General features: G+C 30.0%; 1 long non-coding RNA gene across 1 annotated transcript; it reads left to right on the forward strand.

Annotated features, from left to right (window-relative positions):
- The first annotated feature begins 345 nt into the window (after positions 1-345).
- On the forward strand, positions 346-6,008 carry LOC146993063 (uncharacterized). Its single transcript, XR_015038703.1, has 3 exons — positions 346-470; positions 2,743-2,860; positions 5,891-6,008. It is a non-coding gene; the product is annotated as an uncharacterized LOC146993063 (long non-coding RNA).
- Positions 6,009-7,744: the final 1,736 nt, after the last annotated feature.

Raw genomic sequence — 7,744 nt, forward strand, 5'->3', positions numbered from 1 at the left:
GCAGCCCTGAAATTATTTACTCTCGAAGATCATTATCCCTTTTATTCTGTGTATCCGTAATAACTGTCTAATTTTTTTTTCTTTTATTGTTCATGTTGTACCCATACATTAAAATCCCCCTTTGCTTACTGTACTTTTGTCGTATTAGGAAAATCATTTGCTTTTCTATCGACTGCAGTCATGATTTTAGTAACAATGTAGCACATTGCTGGAATTTAAAACAAAGAAGGCTACTTTTGAAGTTTTATATATTAAGAAACAATATTAGATATTTCTGTGTGTGTATAATTATTCTTTATTATCAAAGTAGTTAAAATCTAATGATTCCTTTTCCCCCCTTGGCCTCTTCTAGTGTAATTTGTCATCATTTTTGTGCACTCTTGGATTGCAGAACATGATATCATGAAAGAAAATGAACGAAGAGGAAAAGAATGGAGAAATAGTGCAGAGCAAAAACACACCTGTGGCTGGTAATTCTTGTTTTATATTAACTTTATTTCCACTAGAAATGCTTGAATGTTATAATTTGTACACTGCATTTCTTCTGCAAGTTTTTCTTTCCCTCTGGTACATGCCATGTTATGGCTAAATCCATGCAGTCGTTCGGATGTTTGTTTGTTATCCTGTATCTGAACATTGATTTTTAACAAGTTCGTTGTTGAAAATCCTCTTTCACATTTTTTAGTAGATCGAAAGCAGAAATTTATCTTTTTAAAAGTTTAACAGGTCATGATTTTTCTGATCTAGGACTATTCAAATGGCTTTTTGTGATATTCTTTATCTTAATTAGGATGAAAATCAGTTACTTCCATTTCTAGATCAGTAGAATAGTTATTTAACATATTTGCAATCTTTTACCATTTTTCTTAAATACTAGTATTATGTAATGGGTTTGAAGTGAATGAAGTAGTTGGCCTAATTTTAAATACACTCAAAACATCTAATTTAGAAACTAACTTAAGCTCGATGAGATTTTTCAAATGTTTGTTTCAGTTTTCTTATATTTCACGCTTTAGTTCTCGAGATTTTCAAAGTGGCAAAACGTACATTACATTATGTTAAAAATGTATATTCCTTATATTTGTGTAATATTTTCACAAAATTAATTTGATTTAAAATGAATTTATAAGACCTTTAATTCAAAGACTTTAGTTTAGTTCTCTCCTCCCCCTCAAGTTTAAGATTTACTTATTATGTCTGTAAGAATGGCTAAATCGTAGAACCAGGTATGTTCAATAATTTCTTCATAAGTTTCGTTTCTGGATTTTTAAAATTCTTCTATGAAACTTTTGTAACAAGAGCTGGGATACAACCTAGGCAGCCAGACAGAATGTCCCTTCCCTGAGTGAAAATTTCTATCATTTCATTGAAAGTGACCTTATAATATTTCAGAATAAACCCTCGTAATACTAATAAATGTATATAGATTTCTTTTAATGTTTATGTAATGCGTGTTTTGTTCTTACAATATTTTGAGCTATTATATTACTAATTCTGTATGTGAATTAAGGCAGTTTAATGTAGAATACCTGCTTCAGTGCTAAAAGTAAAGTATTTGAATTATGTTTTACCGTTCATCTGTTTTCAGACGTAGTTTCTATAATACAATTTACGGAATTCCTCTTTATTGGACATCTCGCATAGCTGACAAAATTTCATTCCTATGTTTAGGTTTTATAGTGCTCTACGTTGAGCATCCGTACATTAGTATATGACTTTGATTCCTTCTAAAGAAAAAGAGTATCTTAGTTTTCTTTAATTTTTGCTCAAAATTTTAGTATGTAGGTAGTTATAATAGTGCTTCCAGGAAATTGCATTTAAATTTTTTGCATCATTTCAAAATGCTGTATCATTCAATGGCATTTGATGTGTTTTGACTTGCTGTATTAAAGCTGGGCTCGAACCCGGGAAGCGAGTCAATATGTTCTTTCCCTGAGTAAAATATTGCTATAATATCATTAAAGTGACGTAATATTTCAGGATAATTTCTTGTACATTGGACTAAGCGTTCCTCTCTCATGGATAAGAGTACCTAAGTAAAGAACTTAAAATAGAAGCGGTTCTTACGTTAAAATTCTGAATGAAATATTTTTTTATGGTTAATGACTTTTGTTTCCAAGATATTCTTCGAAATCTGTTTTTAGAATTGTGTTTTTGAGCCCTTTCTGAAAAAAAATCTATAAAAATATATATATGTATAGCTATTTTAATGTTAATATATTGCGAGTTTGATTATTACTCTTTTTTGATCTGTTATGGCACTAATTCTGTGTGTGAATTAAGATTGTTTAATATATAACATCTGCTTCAGTAAAGCTAACAGTAAAGTTTATTTTGTTTATTTGTTACTTAAAATTACCTGCTTATTGTCTTTTGGTGCCATCTTTTTGCAGCCCTGAAATTATTTACTCTCGAAGATCATTATCCCTTTTATTCTGTGTATCCGTAATAACTGTCTAATTTTTTTTTTCTTTTATTGTTCATGTTGTACCCATACATTAAAATCCCCCTTTGCTTACTGTACTTTTGTCGTATTAGGAAAATCATTTGCTTTTCTATCGACTGCAGTCATGATTTTAGTAACAATGTAGCACATTGCTGGAATTTAGAACAAGGAAGGCTACTTTTGAAGTTTTATATATTAAGAAACAATATTAGATATTTCTGTGTGTGTATAATTATTCTTTATTATCAAAGTAGTTAAAATCTAATGATTCCTTTTCCCCCCTTGGCCTCTTCTAGTGTAATTTGTCATCATTTTTGTGCACTCTTGGATTGCAGAACATGATATCATGAAAGAAAATGAACGAAGAGGAAAAGAATGGAGAAATAGTGCAGAGCAAAAACACACCTGTGGCTGGTAATTCTTGTTTTATATTAACTTTATTTCCACTAGAAATGCTTGAATGTTATAATTTGTACACTGCATTTCTTCTGCAAGTTTTTCTTTCCCTCTGGTACATGCCATGTTATGGCTAAATCCATGCAGTCGTTCGGATGTTTGTTTGTTATCCTGTATCTGAACATTGATTTTTAACAAGTTCGTTGTTGAAAATCCTCTTTCACATTTTTTAGTAGATCGAAAGCAGAAATTTATCTTTTTAAAAGTTTAACAGGTCATGATTTTTCTGATCTAGGACTATTCAAATGGCTTTTTGTGATATTCTTTATCTTAATTAGGATGAAAATCAGTTACTTCCATTTCTAGATCAGTAGAATAGTTATTTAACATATTTGCAATCTTTTACCATTTTTCTTAAATACTAGTATTATGTAATGGGTTTGAAGTGAATGAAGTAGTTGGCCTAATTTTAAATACACTCAAAACATCTAATTTAGAAACTAACTTAAGCTCGATGAGATTTTTCAAATGTTTGTTTCAGTTTTCTTATATTTCACGCTTTAGTTCTCGAGATTTTCAAAGTGGCAAAACGTACATTACATTATGTTAAAAATGTATATTCCTTATATTTGTGTAATATTTTCACAAAATTAATTTGATTTAAAATGAATTTATAAGACCTTTAATTCAAAGACTTTAGTTTAGTTCTCTCCTCCCCCTCAAGTTTAAGATTTACTTATTATGTCTGTAAGAATGGCTAAATCGTAGAACCAGGTATGTTCAATAATTTCTTCATAAGTTTCGTTTCTGGATTTTTAAAATTCTTCTATGAAACTTTTGTAACAAGAGCTGGGATAGAACCTAGGCAGCCAGACAGAATGTCCCTTCCCTGAGTGAAAATTTCTATCATTTCATTGAAAGTGACCTTATAATATTTCAGAATAAGCCCTCGTAACACTAATAAATGTATATAGATTTCTTTTAATGTTTATGTAATGCGTGTTTTGTTCTTACAATATTTTGAGCTATTATAATACTAATTCTGTATGTGAATTAAGGCAGTTTAATGTAGAATACCTGCTTCAGTGCTAAAGGTAAAGTATTTGAATTATGTGTTACCGTTCATCTGTTTTCAGACGTAGGTTCTATTCTACAATTTACGGCATTCCTCTTTATTGGACATCTCGCATAGCTGACAAAATTTCATTCCTATGTTTAGGTTGTATAGTACAATACGTTGAGCATCCGAACATTAGTATATGACTTTGATTCCTTCTAAAGAAAAAGTGTATCTTAGTTTTCTTTAATTTTTTCTCAAAATTTTAGTATGTAGGTAGTTACAATAGTGCTTCCAGGAAATTGCATTTAAATTTTTTGCATCATTTCAAAATGCTGTATCATTCAATGGCATTTGATGTGTCTTGGCTTGGTGTATTAAAGCTGGGCTCGAACCCGGGCAGCCAGTCAGTATGTTCTTTCTCTGACTGAAATATTGCTATAATTTCATTAAAGTGACGTAATATTTCAGGATAATTTCTTGTACATTGGGTTAAGCATTCCTCTCTCATGGATAAGAGTACCTAAGTAAAGAACTTAAAATAGAAGCGGTTCTTACGTTAAAATTCTGAATGAAATATTTTTTTATGGTTAATGACTTTTGTTTCCAAGATATTCTTGGAAATCTGTTTTTAGAATTGTGTTTTTCAGCCCTTTCTAAAAAAAAATCTATAAAAATATATATATGTATAGCTATTTTAATGTTAATATATTGCGAGTTTGATTATTACTCTTTTTTGATCTGTTATGGCACTAAATCTGTGTGTGAATTAAGATTGTTTAATATATAACATCTGCTTCAGTAAAGCTAACAGTAAAGTTTATTTTGTTTATTTGTTACTTAAAATTACCTGCTTATTGTCTTTTGGTGCCATCTTTTTGCAGCACATAGCTGACAAAATTTCATTCCTATGTTTAGGTTTTATAGTACAATACGTTGAGCATCCGTACATTAGTATATGACTTTGATTCCTTCTAAAGAAAAAGAGTATCTTAGTTTTCTTTAATTTTTGCTCAAAATTTTAGTATGTAGGTAATTACAATAGTGCGTCCAGGAAATTGCATTTAAGTGTTTTGCATCATTTCAAAATGCTGTATCATTCCATGGCATTTGATGTGTCTTGGCTTGCTGTATTAAAGCTGGGCTCGAACCCGGGAAGCGAGTCAATATGTTCTCTTTCCCTGAGTGAAATATTGCTATAATATCATTAAAGTGACATAATATTTCAGGATAATTTCTTGTACATTGGACTAAGCGTTCCCTTCTCATGGATAAGAGTACCTAAGTAAAGAACTTAAAAATAGAAGCGGTTCTTACGTTAAAATTCTGAATGAAATATTTTTTTATGGTTAATGACTTTTGTTTCCAAGTTATTCTTGGAAATCTGTTTTTAGAATTGTGTTTTTCAGCCCTTTCTAAAAAAAAATCTATAAAAATATATATATGTATAGCTATTTTAATGTTAATATATTGCGAGTTTGATTATTACTCTTTTTTGATCTGTTATGGCACTAATTCTGTGTGTGAATTAAGATTGTTTAATATATAACATCTGCTTCAGTAAAGCTAACAGTAAAGTTTATTTTGTTTATTTGTTACTTAAAATTACCTGCTTATTGTCTTTTGGTGCCATCTTTTTGCAGCACTGAAATTATTTACTCTCGAAGATCATTATCCCTTTTATTCTGTGTATCCGTAATAACTGTCTAATTTTTTTTTCTTTTATTGTTCATGTTGTACCCATACATTAAAATCCCCCTTTGCTTACTGTACTTTTGTCGTATTAGGAAAATCATTTGCTTTTCTATCGACTGCAGTCATGATTTTAGTAACAATGTAGCACATTGCTGGAATTTAAAACAAAGAAGGCTACTTTTGAAGTTTTATATATTAAGAAACAATATTAGATATTTCTGTGTGTGTATAATTATTCTTTATTATCAAAGTAGTTAAAATCTAATGATTCCTTTTCCCCCCTTGGCCTCTTCTAGTGTAATTTGTCATCATTTTTGTGCACTCTTGGATTGCACAAAATGATATCATGAAAGAAAATGAACGAAGAGGAAAAGAATGGAGAAATAGTGCAGAGCAAAAACACACCTGTGGCTGGTAATTCTTGTTTTATATTAACTTTATTTCCACTAGAAATGCTTGAATGTTATAATTTGTACACTGCATTTCTTCTGCAAGTTTTTCTTTCCCTCTGGTACATGCCATGTTATGGCTAAATCCATGCAGTCGTTCGGATGTTTGTTTGTTATCCTGTATCTGAACATTGATTTTTAACAAGTTCGTTGTTGAAAATCCTCTTTCACATTTTTTAGTAGATCGAAAGCAGAAATTTATCTTTTTAAAAGTTTAACAGGTCATTATTTTTCTGATCTAGGACTATTCAAATGGCTTTTTGTGATATTCTTTATCTTAATCAGGATGAAAATCAGTTACTTCCATTTCTAGATCAGTAGAATAGTTATTTAACATATTTGCAATCTTTTACCATTTTTCTTAAATACTAGTATTATGTAATGGGTTTGAAGTGAATGAAGTAGTTGGCCTAATTTTAAATACACTCAAAACATCTAATTTAGAAACTAACTTAAGCTCGATGAGATTTTTCAAATGTTTGTTTCAGTTTTCTTATATTTCACGCTTTAGTTCTCGAGATTTTCAAAGTGGCAAAACGTACATTACATTATGTTAAAAATGTATATTCCTTATATTTGTGTAATATTTTCACAAAATTAATTTGATTTAAAATAAATTTATAAGACCTTTAATTCAAAGACTTTAGTTTAGTTCTCTCCTCCCCCTCAAGTTTAAGATTTAGTTATAATGTCTGTAAGAATCGCTAAATCGTAGAACCAGGTATGTTCAATAATTTCTTTATAAGTTTCTTTCTGGATTTTTAAAATTCTTCTATGAAACTTTTGTAACAAGAGCTGGGATAGAACCTAGGCAGCCAGACAGAATGTCCCTTCCCTGAGTGAAAATTTCTATCATTTCATTGAAAGTGACCTTATAATATTTCAGAATAAACCCTCGTAACACTAATAAATGTATATAGATTTCTTTTAATGTTTATGTAATGCGTGTTTTGTTCTTACAATATTTTGAGCTATTATAATACTAATTCTGTATGTGAATTAATGCAGTTTAATGTAGAATACCTGCTTCAGTGCTAAAGGTAAAGTATTTGAATTATGTGTTACCGTTCATCTGTTTTCAGACGTAGGTTCTATTCTACAATTTACGGAATTCCTCTTTATTGGACATCTCGCATAGCTGACAAAATTTCATTCCTATGTTTAGGTTTTATAGTGCTCTACGTTGAGCATTCGTACATTAGTATATGACTTTGATTCCTTCTAAAGAAAAAGAGTATCTTAGTTTTCTTTAATTTTTGCTCAAAATTTTAGTATGTAGGTAATTACAATAGTGCGTCCAGGAAATTGCATTTAAGTGTTTTGCATCATTTCAAAATGCTGTATCATTCAATGGCATTTGATGTGTCTTGGCTTGCTGTATTAAAGCTGGGCTCGAACCCGGGAAGCGAGTCAATATGTTCTCTTTCCCTGAGTGAAATATTGCTATAATATCATTAAAGTGACGTAATATTTCAGGATAATTTCTTGTACATTGGACTAAGCGTTCCCTTCTCATGGATAAGAGTACCTAAGTAAAGAACTTAAAATAGAAGCGGTTCTTACGTTAAAATTCTGAATGAAATATTTTTTTATGGTTAATGACTTTTGTTTCCAAGATATTCTTGGAAATCTGTTTTTAGAATTGTGTTTTTCAGCCCTTTCTAAAAAAAAATCTATAAAAATATATATATGTATAGCTAT

The sequence above is a fragment of the Stegodyphus dumicola genome, chromosome X1 (assembly GCF_044657685.1).
Source record: "Stegodyphus dumicola isolate Sdum_Otavi_A_Nest chromosome X1, ASM4465768v1".
Lineage (NCBI taxonomy): Eukaryota > Metazoa > Arthropoda > Arachnida > Araneae > Eresidae > Stegodyphus > Stegodyphus dumicola.